The 16,624-nt window shown below is 34.1% G+C and overlaps 1 protein-coding gene across 5 annotated transcripts in view; it reads left to right on the plus strand.

Annotated features, from left to right (window-relative positions):
• Positions 1 to 16,624, plus strand: part of TUSC3 (tumor suppressor candidate 3) — a 246,841-nt gene that overhangs the window by 60,135 nt on the left and 170,082 nt on the right. The gene's annotated exons all lie outside the window — the stretch shown is intronic.

Here is a 16,624-nt window from a genome sequence, read left to right on the forward strand (position 1 = left end):
TTTATTCTTTTTTACTTTATTCTTACTTAAAGTAAGCTCAAGAAAAAAAAATGTTACCAGAAGTACATTTATAGTACTATACTGTATTTATCAAAAAAAATCCACATATGAATGGATCTGTGCAGTTCAAACCCATGTTGTTCAGGAGTCACTTGTATATGCATTTATGTGTACTAGATGGGTTAGGAAAAGAAGCTACATTTCTACTCTAGTTAGTAGTTTTTGTTTATTTTTGTTAGTTTTCTTAACCCTAATGGTGTAGTTTTGCTTTATTTTTCATGTCTGTTTTCTTTAGGTTTTATTATTATGTTTCTTCAACTGTTGCGATACTCACGTGAGAAACATTCCCATACTCACTGTTCTGTGGACCTCTACTCCTTGACCATATGTAACTGATTTCTGTATGTCTTTTGTCAATAAACTAGGAGTATAAAAAGTTACGTACCTTTACCACTTCCAAAATACTTGTAGTTTATTCTGTTGATTTCTCCTCTGTGAAGATACATCTTAGGAGATAAATCTTAAATTATTGATCCATTCAAATAAAGAAGTTGTGAAATTCCCCTCTCTGTTACTAATGAAATGTTTAATCACGTTAATAACAAATTAAAAAGTAATAAATTTTGCCCTCTTTGAATGATTGCATGTGTATTCTGAGATAACTAGAGCTGCATATTTTTAATAAAATGTGATTTTGTTTAATGAAGAATTTACTTTGTAATGGCAATGATAGGGGCCACACAGAACCTTGAATTTTTATACCAAGCTGAGCTTGCAAAATAGCTTTGCCATTAACTGTGAGTCTTTTCAAAAGTCATTTTTCTTCTCTGAAATTCTCTGGAATTACTCACCTACAAAATTAAGTAGATGGACCAGAAATTTATAGCCTTTTCTTGATACCATTTCATAATGGTATGAACCATTATTTTGGTAGGTGTGGTAAGGAGATAATTATGTTCTTATTTAGTTTTTTAACATTTAAAAGGTAAATAATATTTATAACTAATTTTAGTTTCACCAGAGACTTCTTTGGTGTATGCCTTCGATCTTTGCTGTTTTCCACTCAGATATTCATCACTGTTTTTGTTTTGTTACCTCTCAATTAATTGATGTATTAGCTTTTGGACTCAACCATTTCTTATACTTTTATTTAGAAAAGTTTTTTTTTTTATTATTTATGTGAGCCTCAGCTTTACTAAAATATTCTAGTCATTTCAACCATGAAGCATAAGAATGGATTTTCTAATACTATTTTTGTCTGTTTCAGTGTATTAAAATTTTTTTTGAGGTATTAGTTTCAGGTGTACAACATGATGATGTAACAATTCTATACATTACTTAGTGCTCAGGTAAGTGTAGTCATCATCTGTCACCATCAGCAGTTTTAAAATCTTCCTGACTGTATTCCCTCTGCCCTACATTTTATCTTTGTGACTTCTTTATTTGTAACTGGAGGTTTGTACCTCTTAATCCCCTTCATCTATTTCAGTCATCCTCTCACCACCTCCCCTCTGGCAACTGCCTATTTGTTCTCTGTATTTAACATTGTTTTTTGTTTGCTTATTTGTCTTTTTTTTCTTTGTTCGTTTTTTTCCCCTTAAATTCCACATATAAATGAAATCATATAGTACTTGTTTTTGTGTATGACTTATTTCACTTAGCATTATACCCTCTAGTTCCGTCCACATTGTTGCAAATTGCAAGATCTCATTCTTTTTTATGGCTAAGTAATATTCATATATTTATAAATCACATGCATACACACACACACACACACACACACCACATCTTTTATCTATTCATCTACTGTTGGATGTTTTGGTTGTAAATACCGAGTAGTAGAATTACTGGATCATATGGTATTTCTATTTTTAATTTTTGGAGAAACCTCCATACTGTTTTCCATAATGGCTGCACACACAGTTTGCATTCCCACCAACAGTGCATAAGGGTTTCTTTTTTCCCATATCCTTGCCAATGTTTGTTATTGTCTTTTTGATTATAGCCTTTCTGACAGATGTTAGGTGATAGCTCACTGTGGTTTTGATTTGCATTTCCCAGATGATTAGTGATGTTGAACAACTTTTCATTTGTTGGCCACCTGTACATCTTCTTTGGGAAAATGTCTATTCAGGTCTTCTGCCCACTTTTAATCAGAATATTTGTTCAGTTGATGTTATTTGTATAGGTTCTTTATATATTTAGATATATATTTAGATATTTTAGATTTGTTTTGTTTTGTTTTTGATGCTTTCCTTTGATGTGCCAAAGCTTTTTGTTTTGGTGTAGTTTTGGTAGTTAATTTTTGCTTTTGTTTTCCTTACCTTAGGAAACCTATCTAGAAAAATGTTTCTGTGGCTTATGTCAGGAAGATTACTGCTTATGTTTTCTTCTAGTTTTATGGCTTCAGGTCTCATATTTAGATCTTCAGTCCATTTTATGTTTCTTTTTGTGTATGGTGTAAGAAAGTAAGGTCCAATTTCGTTCTGTGGCATGTAGCTGTCCAATTTTCCCAACACCATTTGTTGAAGAGAAATGTCTTTTCCCCAGTGTACATTTTTGTCTGCTTTGTCATAGATTAATTGGCCATAAAAGCGTGGGTTTATTTGTGGGCTCTCTCTTCTGTTTCACTGATCTGTGTGTCTATTTTTTGCTAGTACCATACTGTTTTGATTACTACAGCTTTGTAGTATATCTTAAAATCTGAGACCGTGATACCTCCAGTTTTTTTTTTTTTTTTTTTCTTCTCATGATTGCTTTGGCTATTTGGGATCTTTTGTGGTTCCATATAAATTTTAGGATTATTTGTTCTAGTTCTGTGAAAAATGCTTTTGGCATTTTGATTGGGATTGCACTGAATCTGTAGATTGCTTTGGCTAGTGTGGACGTTTTGATGATACTCATTCTTCCAGTCCACGAGCATGGTATATCTTTCCATTTGTGTAGTCTTCAGTTTCTTTCATCAGTGTTTTATAGTTTTCAGAGTACAGGTCTTTCACCTTCTTGGTTTAAGTTTATTCCTAGGTATTTAATCTTTTACATGAAAGTGTAAGTGGGATTCTTAATTTCTCTTTCTACTACTTCATTATTAGTTTATAGAAATGCAGCGTATTTCTGTATATTAACTTTGTATCCCGCCACCTTACTGAATTCATTTATCAGTTCTAGTTGTTTTTTGGTGGAGTGTTTAGGGTTTTTTTATATATATAAGATCCTGTCATCTACAGTGACCGTTTTTCTTCTTTTCCAATTTAGATGCCTTTTTCTTTTTCTTGTCTGATTGCTGCAGTTAGTACCACCAGTACAGTGTTGAAAAAAAGTGGTGAGAGTGGACATCCTTGTCTTGTTCCTGATCTTAGGGGAAAAGCTCTGTTGTGCACCACTGAATATGATATTAGCTATAGGTTTTTCATATATGGACTTATATATATGGACTTCATTACTTTATAATATAGTTCTCTCTAAATCTCTAAATCAAATCAATTTTGTTGAGAGTTTCTATCGTGAATGGATATTGTATTTTGTTAAATGCTTTTTTGCATCATTTGAAATGATCATGATCATATGTTTTCCATCCTTTCTCTGTAAAGATGATGTATCACATTGATTGATCTGTGGCTATTGAACCACCTTTGCATCCCTGGAATGAACCCCAGTTGATGATGGTGAATGATTTTTTTAATGTATTGTTGGATTTGGTTTGCTAATATTTTATTGAGGACTTTTGTATCTGTCTTCATCAGAGATACTGATTTGTAGTATCTTTGTCTGGTTTTGGTGTTAAGGTGATGCTGGCCTTGTAAAAAATGAATTTAGATCTTCTTCTATTTTTTGGACTAGTTTGAGAAGAGTAAGTATTAACTTTTTAAAAAATATTTGATAAAATTTACCTGTGAAGCCATCTGATCATGGACTTTTGTTTGTTGGGAGTTGTTTGATTACTGATTCAATTTCATTGCCAGTACACATCTGTTCAAATTTTCTATTTCTGTTTTTTTGCAGTTTAGGAAGATCTTAATGTTTCTAGGAATTTATCCATTTCTTCTAGGTTATCCAGTTTGTTGGCATATACTTTTTCATAGTATCCCCTTTATAATATAATATATATATAATATATATATTATATATATAATATAATATAATATAATACAATATATTTCTCTCCTGTTAGTTATTTCTCCTCCTTTATTTCTGATTTTGGGTCCTCTCCCATTTTTTCTTAATGAATCAGGCTAAAGGTGTATCACTTCTGTTTATCTATTCAAAGACCAGCTCCTCATTTCACTGGTCTGTTCTATTGCTTTTTTTAGTCTTTATTTCATATATTTCTGCTTTAATCTTTATTATTTCCTTCCTTATACTGGTTCTTTGCTTTATTTGTTCTCCCTTTTCTAGCTCGTTTAAGTGTATGGTTAGGTTGTTTGAGATTTTTCCTGTTTCTTGAAGTAGGTCTGTATTGCTATAAAGTTTGATCCTAGAACTGCTTTAGCTGCACCCCAAAGATTTTGGATTATTGTGTTCTTATTTTCATTTTCATTTCTGTCCATGTGTTGTTTTTAATTATCTCTTTGGATTCTTGGTTGACCCCATTTACTGTTTAGTTGCATGTAATTAAACCTCTCTGTATTTATATATTTTTTTCAGACTTTTTCTTTTTCTTTTTTTTTAAAGATTTATTTATTTATTTGAGAGAGCGAGAATGAGAGAGAGAGAGTACATGAGAGGGGGGAGGGTTAGAAGGAGAAGCAGGCTCCCCGCCGAGCAGGAAGCCCGATGCGGGACTCGATCCAGGGACTCCAGGATCATGACCTGAGCTGAAGGCAGTCGCTTAACCAACTGAGCCACTCAGGCGCCCTCAGACTTTTTCTTTTAATTGATTTCTAATTTCATAATGTTGTCAGAAAAGATGCATGATGTGATTTCAGGCTTCTTGAATTTATTGAGACTGGTTTTGTGGTCTAACATGTGATCTGTTCTGGAGAGTGTTCCATGTGCACTTGAAAAGAATGTTTATTATGCTGCTTTTGGATGGAGTGTTCTGTATATATTTTTTAGGTCCATCTCACCTAATGTGTCATTCAGAGCCACTGTTTCCTTATTGATTTTTTTTTTGTCTGGATGATGTATCCACTGATGTAAGTGCAGTGTTAAAGTTTTCAACTCTTAATGTATTACTGTCAGTTTTTCCTTTTAGGTCTGTTAATTCCTTTATGTATTTAGATGCTCCCATGTTGGGTGCGTAGATATTTACAATTGTTAATATCCTCTTGTTGGATTTTTCCCTTTATCATATATAGCGTCCTTATTTGTCTTTTGCTACATTTGTGTTTTAAAATATGTTTTGTCTGATACAACCACGGCTATCATAGCTTTCTTTTTGCTTCCATTTGCATGATAAATGTTTTTCCATCCCCTTACTTTCAATCTGCATGTGTTGTTAGGTCTGAAATGAGTCTCTTGGGGGTAGTATATAGATGAGTCTTGCTTTATTTTCCATTCAGTCACTGTATGTGTTCTGATTTGGGAGCATTTAGCCCGTTTACATTTGAAATAATTGGTGATAGGTATGTATTTATTGCCATTTTGTTACTCACTTTTCAATTGTTTGTGAAGTTCTCTGTTCCTTTCTTCTTCTCTTGGCTCTGTTCTCTTGTGGCTTCATGGCTTTCTTTATTGTTATGCTTGGATTCCTTTCTCTTTGTGTGTGTATCTATTATAGGATTTTGATTTGTGTTTACTATTAGGTTCATATATAACATCTTATATGTATAGCAGTCTATATGTAAAGGTGATTGTCGCTTGAATTTGAACTCATTCTAAAAAGCAGTATGTTTTAACGCCCCCTTGTTTTATGTATATGATGCCATATTTTACCTTCTTCTATCTTCTGAATCCTTTGACTGAGTTTCGTAGATATAATTGATTTTACTGCTTTTGTGTGTGTTTTTTTTTTTAAGATTTTATTTATTTGATGTGGGGGAGAGAGAGAGAGAGAGAAAGAGGGATTGAGAGAGGGGCAGAGGGAGAAGCAGACTCCCCACTGAGCAAGAAGCCCAATGCAGGACTCGATCCCTGGACCCTGGGATCATGACCCAAGTTGAAGGCAGACGCTTAACTGACTGAACCACCCAGGCACCCCTGCTTTTGTGCTTTCACTTTCAAAATAGTTTATAAGTTAGTCTAGTACCTTTGTTATATGTTTGCATTTACCTATGAAATTTTTTTCTTTCACAATTTTCTTCTAATTATGGCCTTTTCTTTCCATTCAAACAATTCCCTTTAATGTGTCTGGTTTAATGGTGATGAACTTCTTTAACTTTCGTTTGCCTGGGAAACACTTTATCTCTCCTTCTATTCTGAATGATAACCTTGTAGAGTATTCTCAGTTGTAGGCTTTTTCTTTTTAGCACTTTGAATATATCATGCCTCTCTCTTCTGGCCTGCAGTTTCTGCTGAAAAATCAATTACTAGCCTTATAGGGTTTCCCTTGTATGTAACTGTTTTCTTTTGCTGCTTTTAAAATTCTCTCTTTATCACTGCTTTTTGCCATTTTAATTATTATATATCCTGGTGTGGTCCTCTTTGGGTTAATTTTGTTTGAGGCTCTATGTGATTCCTACATCTGGATGTCTGTTTCTTCCCAAGGTTAGGGAAGTTTTCAGCTATTTCTTCAAATAAATTTTTCTGCCCCCTTCCCTCTCTCTTCTCCTTCTGGGATCGCTATAATGCAAATGTTATTATGCGTGATGATGTCACTGAGTTCTCTTAACACATTCTCAATTTCTATTATTTTTTGTTTTTGCTGTTCAACTTTATTGCTTTTCATTACCTTGTCTTCCAGATTGCAGATCCATTCCTCTGCAACCTCCAATCTGCTACTGATTCCCTCCTGTGTATTTTTATTTTAGTAGTGAGTGCTTCATCTCTGACTGGTTCCTGTTTATATTTTCTGTCTCTTTGCTGAAGATTCACTGAGATCCTCCACTCTTTTTTTTTTTTTTAAATCTAGTGCGTATCTTTATGACCATTACTTTGGATACTTTGTCAGGCCTATTGTTTCTCTTTGTTTTAGCTCCTTTGCTGTAGTTTTGTGCTTTTCTTTCATTTGGGATATATTCCTTTGTCTCCTCATTTTGTCTCTCTTTGTTATGTTTATCACTTACTAAAGTGGTATAAAGTACATTTTCCCATGCCAGTAGCATGGTCAGAGCATTATTACATAATGATATTTAAATAAGTCATTTATGTATATATATTATCATCTGCTTTATGAGTTTCATTGTTGTTTTAAAATTTTGTTTAAAATGAAAACTGTTAGAGTTAGGATTTGCCACCTGTCATTCCCATAGATTAGCTCAATAATACAGTTACAATTCACATGGCCAGATTTTTGTTACCCCATCTCTGCTATCCTTACTTCTGTAACTTTTTGTAGTCTTTTTTTAGTTTTCACCATCATATTGAAATTACTCTGTTACTTTTTGCTGGTTTTCTCCTTTCTATATCTAAGATTCTTTTAATCCTTCTATTCTTTATGCCCTTTGCATCTTTGTTTATCATTGCTTAGTCCCAACTTTCTTTTTGTTCTTCTTGCCTTTTAATTATTGCTATCCCTTATTTTCTTCTCCATCAATCAAAATGTTACCAATTCTGAAGACCTAGTGAAAGCATTAACCTACTTGGTTGTCTCTGATCATTATAGCCAATATTAATATTCTTTTCATTATTCAGTATCACTAAGTTTGGCATGTACTAATAATATTAAGTTATGAGATGTTTTATACATGTATGTCTTTTCTCCCCCACTTTTATTTTAAATTTATGTTCTGAATTCAGTTACCCTTATTTGAGAGAACCCTTTTTAAATTTGAGAAAATCAAAGCATTTGTTTTATTTTGAGTTCTTTCATGCACTGAGGTAAGAGCAAGCCAAGAAATCAAAGCTGTAATCGTTATGTTGGTATCTGAGGTGACACTTGATGTTTTTGTGATATTCTGTTCTTGAATTGTATGAGTGTTAATGTGCTGTATTTGTGCTAATGGTATTTACTTGAGAATCAGAATTGATGTGTGTTTATTGATTCACATATTAAAAATAGGCTTGAGGATGAATGGAAACAAACCTGAATTTTTTTTTTTTTTTTAATGCTGAACTCATTTTAAAACCATAAAATTTCCTGATTTGGAATTTGGAGTATAAAGATTTTGGGATTTAGTATAACATCTGTATGTAAGTTAAATGTATATTCTAGGGTGATTATATGTAATGTATCAGTACTTTAAATATGTCACTGTGCTCTCTCTTCCTGGCATTATATCCAGTTGGAAATCTGCTATAATCCTGTCTTTGTTTTTGTGTATGTAGTGTACCTTTCTTTTTCTCTTGCTCTTTTTAAGATTTTTTTTCTAATACTGGTTTTGAGAAATTTGATTATGCTGTGCTTTGGTGTAATTTTCTTCATGTTTCTTATATTTTGGATTTGTTGCATTTCTTAGATCTGTGGGTGCATAATTTTATCAAATTTGGAGAAATTTCAGCCATTTATTTCTTCAAATATTTTTGTATTTTTTCTGTAATTACACATTTATTGGACCACTTAAAGTCCCACAGCTCACTGATTTTCACAACAATTTTTATTGGCATGTCTTTAAGTTCACTTCTCTTTTCTTCTATATGTCTCATCGTCCATTAATCCCAACCATTATGTTTTTCATCTCAGATATTATAGTTTTCATTTCTGGAAGTTCAGTTTGCATCTTTTTATATCTTTCATGCCTAACATTTTGAATATATTGAATGCACTGAAATATACTCTGTTAATTTCACCATCTCTGTCAGCTCTGGGTCAGTTTTGATTAATTTCTCATTATGGAATGTATTTTTCTGCTTTTTGGCATGCCTGGTAACATTTGATTGGATTCAAGAATTGAAATTTTACCTTTTTGGTTGCTCTATATTTTTGTATTTCTATCAGTGTCATTGAGCTTTATTCTGGAATGCAAGCATTTTGATCCTTCAGGGCCTTGATTATAAGATTTATTAGGCAGTACCAGAGCAACATTCTGTTTAGGGATAATTATTAACCCCTATTGAGGCAAAATCCTGTGCTGCACCCAGTGCCTTGTGAATTAAAGTTTTACAGTCTGGCTGGTGGAACAGGCACTATCTTGGTCCTTTTGTGAGTGCTGAATACTGTTTTCATTATCCTTATGGGTAGAGCTTCTTCTAGGCCTCAGCTGATTTTCTTTTGTGCAAGTTTTGATCACCACTCAGCTGACTACTCAAGGGGACCATCTGTAGACCTCTGGGTTTCTCTCCATGCAGTTCTCTATCCTCAACTTCTCTGTCCTGTGATTCTAGCTGCTTTGGTTACTTGACTTTCAGCTCCTTCTCCTTAACTCAGGAAGTTAACTGAGATCTATTTATATTTTTCCTCTCTGTGCCTCAGCCTTAAATCTGTCTCAGGGCAGTAGGTCAGAACAGCCATAGGGCTCACCTTGTTTGTTTCCTGTCTCTTCGGCATCATTGTCTTTTATTTCCTGATGTTCACTGTCCTAAGAACTGTTTAATATATCTTATTTGCTTTTGTTTGTTTCAGGTAAGTGGGTAAATACAGTCCTTGTTGCTTCTCTTGGCCAGAGATGAAAGTATTCTGTTTGTTGTTGCTTTTTGAAAGGCATTATGAAATTGATGAGAGAAATTTTTAGAGTTAGTCATTTTTAAGCCTAGTGCAACACAATGTAACACCCATATCAGGTTTATATTACTCTGAAGTTGTCTGAAAAATCAATAAGTATTTTCTAGAATGTGTATGGAAATCAAAGTAGACTTGAAAACAATTTTTTTTTTAACCATACAGGTTGTACTTGAGCTATCTTTGCTGTAAGAATTAAAATGACAATCTTAATAAGTTCAAGGTATGCTATAGGGAGTTAGTGGTTTTAGCAAATGGCTATAATTCAACCAGTTGAATAAAGGTTCCAAGGGTATATTTTCAACATATTTCTCCAGGTCCTTACAATTAAGGTTTTGTGTAAAATAGCTTTAAGATGATAGGCAGTATTCCTCAAACTTAGTTTGACACTTTTCTAATCTCTCACCTAAAGTTTTAAAACATTTATTTGTTCAGAATGCATTTACAGGGAGCATTGAAAAACCTAAGTATTCCTTTTCATTTTATAGTCACATGTTCTTATGGGAGCATATAATCTATAACCATGAGATGAATTTTCTGAAATGGGTTGTTTTTAAAGTTGATTTTATTTGCTCACAGGAAAAAAATATTTTTTTCAGTGTTGTAAAAAATTATTTGGAACTTCAGTTAATATGCCTTCTAATAGTAGTAATTGTAGGCTAATTATGGGGTTCATGAGTTATAACCTTAATTTTTATACACTGTTGTTATGCTAATATCCTCTTATGTCAATTATAGTTACATTTTCTCTATAAAAACCCAAATTTCATTGACTTGTGAAGAGACTTTGGAAGTGGGATATATGGTGTGGGCATTGGGATAATTTACATTACTTTAAATGAGTAGATGTGGTTTTTTGGTTGGGATTGAATATAGTTTTATTATTCATAACTCTTTTCTCCCTTCCCTTGACTGTTTCATAAAATATCTCTCTTCTAATGATACTCAACTATTAGAAGATATTCTTTTAAAATTTAACATAGTAAACTGGCCATCACAGATTGTGATGGAGGGTGTGCAGTTGGTGATAGGGTTGATAGTGCAATTTAAAGCTTGGACAGATAGCAACATTTGAAAGTAAGTAATTAGTTGTGGAAGGCTAGGAGAAAATGGATCAGTTCAACAGAGTAAGAATTATTGCCCGAGAATTATCAACAGGGGTAGCTCTGTTGGAAGATGTTAGAAATAGAATAAAAAGTAAAATACGAGGATGAGGTAGCACCTTGCTCAAGGTCAGAAATATGACAGTGCAAGGAGGAACTATGGTAGTAATAGAGATTTGCGGCAGATTTTAATGGTGGTACTTTAATCCTCTCTTGGTCCAACCCAGGAATTGTCTGTACTGATTGAGAAGGCCCAACCCTATGAGCCTGGGTGATCTGAACGAAATATCATTTAGTTTATCTGAGTATAATCTGGGAAACTATTTTTTTTAAGATTTTATTTATTTTTGAGAGAGAGAGTGATTGAGCGCAAGCAGGGGGCGGGTGGGTAGAGGGAGAAGCAGACTCCCCACTGAGCAGGGAGCCCAGGACCTGGTATCATGATCTGAGCTGAAGGCAGATGCTTAACCGACTGAGCCACCCAGGTGCCCTGGGAAACTATTGTTTTGAAGGAAATTTTGTATTATTCTTGGGTCAATTAGGTGCTGGGTTCCTGAAATATTAGTTGTTAATTTCAGTTTATCAGTATGCTTGGTAATTTATTGAGTAAATTCATGTGCTGCTTTTCTTCTTTCTTTTTCTTTAAATTATTCTCTTCAGCTCATTGAAGTTTGAGTTATATAAAACTCTGCAAGTAATTTTTTAAAATGATCAGGCCTATAAAATAGTAATAACCTAACATCTAAAGTATTAGTTTCACAAGCCTAAAACATTGGGTATATAATAGCAAAATATACATTGAAATGAGACTGACACTAGTTAGAAAAACCTTCATGAATGTGTTCCTGGAAAATGATGACCAGATATTTGTCACTGGAATTAAGGACATCTATTGAAAGTATATGCCTAATTGGCTTCTTGCCTTGTAATGACTTTACATTTTATCATTTGTCAGAAATAAGAATCACCTAAAGTTTTAAAGCAATTGGAATTCTAATTAGTGATAAGGGGCAAACCCTTTACTTGATACTATGTGTTGTTTTAGATAATACTAATAATAGTATGTAGTAATGTCCACTGATAAGCATTTATATGTGTATACGTACATACACACACGTGCACTTATTCTGTGGGCCATCATTGATAATTTCGAAGTGCTTTCTGTACAATTTCTTGTTCTTTCTAGATTCAAGATAAATAATTGCTGTGAGCATCTAGCTGTTTCCAAACTTCATGAGTTTCTGTTTGAATAAATCTGGCTCAAGGAGGGATTGGGAGAACATAATATAAATTTAGTTTTTATATGATTACTGTCATTATAATCTAGACCTTCATCCACTCCCCCAACACTACACCCAAATGTTCATTAATTAATACATTAAATTTTTTTCTTTGGTTTTTCTTGTTTATACATACTGTAGTTTCATGATACAATCACTTTTTACTGAACTTTTGATTGAGTTAGATGACCTTTAAGTTTATTCCAACCTAGAGTTGTGATATTTATAATAAGTTTTCCTCTGTCTTATAGGTAGTCAAAACTAACATGTTATATTTTGTTCCATTGCTGCTGGATCATAAGTAGAAGTACTGAAGTAGATTTCCATTCTCTTTTATTTGTGTACTTTAAAATAGGTTTGTAGTAACTTTTTCAAAGTCAATTAATTTCAAGTAAAATACTCTTCATTTAACCAGTACACAAGTATAATTCAAAATGTTACTATTGATTTCATATTTATGCTGGATAATTTAGGAGATCTTTTTGTGTTGATGAAGTAATCAGTATTTTCCATTTTTATATCATGACTTTCCTCTTAAAGATGTATAATTTTAGTATGGTAAGACAAAATTTCATATAATTAAATAGGTTATGTGTACATTGCACATGCTTTTGTTTTAAAAACTTATAAGCATTTGAGCTGTAAAATTTGAATTTATTGTCTAAATATATTTTCTATTAGAAAACTGTGGTTAGTCCATGGAAGAACATTTAAGTGGCAGTGTGGGGAATGCTGACATTTGCAATGAAAGTAAAAGAAAATAATATTGCTGTGGTAATAATAATTAAGAAAAATGTTGAAAGGTTAAGTTAGGTAAATATATCAGAAATGCTTGTATTTAACGATAAGCACATTTGATTAGGATTTAGGTAGGCTTAGAGAATGTAATGAGAACATTAATTAACTTTAAGAGAATTAGAGATGAGTGATGATTCTTATATTTTGTGTATAAATTTCTCTCCCTTGATCAAGTTTTACCATTATTATGGTCCTTAAGCTTGTTAGGCATATAGATGACATTGTTTTATCTTTGTTTTGTCTTAATGGGTTACAGAATAAAATGAATTGGTTGGGCAATGGGGGAGAGGGATAAACATACATGAACATTTGAGGAGGTGACTCAGTACTGGCCATGAGGTATGTATGTGATGTGAGATACTGTTTTGCCATATAAGTTAAGAACTGAAATCACTTTTTTTAAAAGATTTTGTTTATTTATTTGAGAGAGGTAGAACACATGCACGAGAGAGAGAGAGAGAGAGAGCGCGCGTGCGCACCAGCAGGGGGGAGGGACAGAGAGGGAGAAGCAGGCTCCCCACTGAGCAGGAGCTTGAATCGGGGCTCCATCCCAGGACCCCGAGATTATGACCTGAGCCAAAGACAGACATTTAACTGACTGAACCACCCAGGCACCCCTGAAATAATTTTCTTCTTGAACTCTCTCAATGAATACTTCAGCTACTTGCTATAGATTGTGAATTTTTTTGTGTTTGTTAGCATTGTTGAACTTGCTAATAAAGGAATTTGTCCCTGGTAGATTGGGTAAATAGACTATCAGTGTGAAATTGCTTTATAACAACAGAAATAACTAATCCCAATAACTTAATGATGGTAATTATACATATTAAGAGCTTATGTGTGCGGGTACTGTGTTAAATACTTTATGTATTTAGTGGAAATAACTTTTTCTCATTTCAGTGGGAAAAACACAGGTTCACTCAAATCAAAAAAAGTAAAACAAGTCTATAACACTAAAGAACTTTAAAATATGGGTTAACTTTGTAAAAGGTCATCAGTGGATTTGTTCTCACAGTATCCTTGGGTAGCAAACCTAAGGTGGGTTTATTTAACCAAAAGATTCTTATGAGAATGAGGTCTTAACTAGTTTCAGGGACTATTGTTTTAATAAGCAGCATGGGTATTTATTCATTAATTATAGTGGCTGTCTACTTTTTATTTGGTATTCTATAAAATACATTACCCCTACCCCCACAAAAACCTCTCACACAAATGTTTCTCCAAAGTGTTCTGTGACCAGTAGGCACTCATAATGCGGAGGTCTAAGTGCTTGAAGCAAGAGGCTTGTAGATTGAAGGGATCTGAGAAGAGATGCTAGCCCACTGAACAAGACCATAGTGGTGACACATTTATCTAGTGGCACAGCCTGGTCACCTAAAACAGTAGAACAAAGCTAAGGTCCCTTTTTGTGGGACACAAGTGATCAGAGCTAAAATTTTGGTTACTTCTGTAACAATTTTAGATTTAAATTTGATACTTTCTATTTAAATTAATCCTCCACTTATAAAATCTGTCGTTCTCTGTCAGTGGAGACATTGCTTTAATGTTAGGTTCAAGCAGAGTCTGCAGAGACTTTATGCAGGCAGTAGAGATTTATAGCGGTCTCTTAAAGCCAGTGATGATGGTTCTCATGCAGCCTGGTGGCCTGGGCTCAGCAGGGGCAGCGCTGCGGGGCCTGTGGACTGTGACCGAGGCCTGGAGACGCAGTACAGCTGCCACATGTGTCTGAAGGTCTGTCACCACCCATGACCTTTGACACCTGTGGCCATGCGTGACTGTGCTGGCCTCTGAGAAGTGATGGGGTGGGGTGTCTCTGCAGGGCCTGTTAGGGCCTGAGGCTTGTGGCCTCCCAGTAGAGCCCTGAAGCCTGCTGTACAGAGGACCAGGGCAGGGGCTGGGCGGCACCAGGGGCACAGGTCTCCCTGTGTAGCGCCATTCCTGCCCTCTGGGGGCTTTCCTCCCCTTGTCTGCCAGCCCCAGGCACTTTATCTGACCACCCCTTGCATACAGGGAACCTGCAGCCCAACCTGGTCCCAGCACCCTGGGGGCTGCTGGTGGCCTCCGTGGGCCTTTCTGGGTACTCAGAGGGCAGCATTCATGACCTCTGCACCAGTGGTTCTCAACAGTTTGTTGAATGGATTCTATCAATTATATCTTCACATTTTATACTCACTTGTTATAAATATATATATATATATATATTTTAATTTTTATTTATTGGATAGACAGCGAGAGAGGGAACACAAGCAGGGGGAGTGGGAGAGAGAGAAGCAGACTCCCCGCTGAACAGGGAGTCCGACGTGGGGCTCGATCCCAGGAGCCTGGGATCATGACCTGAGCCAAAGGCAGACGCTTAATGACTGAGCCACCCAGGCACCCCACACTTATTATAAATATTGTTGAATTTATATTTAGAGTCAGTTTCTCATCCTGGAATGAGAAGGTAATTCAGTAGATTGAGATAAACAGCACAGAGTTTGCAGATCTTGTGTAAATTTGTTACCAATAGGCACAAACCCCTCACACACAGTATCTGTTAACATAGTGCCTATGTGTTCAATTTATGTTAGCTGTTGTTATTGGTACAAAAGGCAATAGAAGTGATCTGTAGAAAGTGAAATTAGATGATTACCTCATACCATAAATAAAAGTAACTAAAATAAAAATCTAAATGTTAAATAAAACTTTAATGCTTATATTAGAATATTTTATGATATCAGAGTAAAGAAGGTCTTTTTAAATGAGACAGAAAGAAGTATAGATTATAAAGAAACATACTGAATTTGACCAATTAGAAAACAAAATTCTGTATTACAAAAGATATCATAAATAAAATTATGTGTGGAATCTTAACATGATAGAAGATAGTTGTCACTCATGTAAATGATTAATATTAATTACTAATACATTGCTAATTAATTACCAGTTAAAAACCAGGGATTCATAGGAAAAGACAACTACAAACAAGCAGTTTGTAGAGGATACCCAAGTGGTTAATAAACATATTAAAATGTCTTTAATATCATTGGTCATCAAAGATATGAGAATTATAAGATTGAGTTGCCATTTGTTACTCATCAACCTGGAAAAATATTTACAAGTGTGAAAGTTCTTATGTTGATAAGGGTATGGGAAAATGAAAATTCATACATTGCTAGTGGGAATATAGATTGTTATAATTAGTTTGGATAAGCAGTTTGGTAATACCTTACAATTGGTCACTAACTTTTTGGTGTGTTGTGGGCAAGTTTGACAGTCTGGCGCCTATGTACTTCTTCACAGAATAATTTTTAAATGAATAAATTATATAGAAATGCAAAAGATAACCATACTGAAATATAATTATCAAAATATTAAACAATGTGATACCAGTATATAAACTAAGTTATCTAACAAACTGAATAAAACAGTAAAATATCTGTGATTTCTATTGATTATCAAGTCAGATATTGTTAATTCTGCTTTTGTCTCCATTTATCATTGAAATGTTAAATTTCAGTTAGACATCTGTGAAAATGAAGACCTGTTTCTTTTCCCCTTTCCAAGTTTATGGTCTCTCTCTGAATTCTTATCACGGAAGCTATGGAGACCCAGTTTAAGAACTCCTGTAGAGAGACTTGCTAAACCATTGGACAAGTGCTCATGATTGTAGCATTGCTTATAAGAATTTAAGAATAAGCAGGAAAAACCAAAATGACTTGTTAAAAAAAATTAGAAAATGTTAGAATGATATATATATGATGGGATGC

This window comes from Mirounga leonina, unplaced genomic scaffold (assembly GCF_011800145.1).
Source record: "Mirounga leonina isolate KUSES-001 unplaced genomic scaffold, KU_Mleo_1.0 Mir_128, whole genome shotgun sequence".
Taxonomy (NCBI): domain Eukaryota; kingdom Metazoa; phylum Chordata; class Mammalia; order Carnivora; family Phocidae; genus Mirounga; species Mirounga leonina.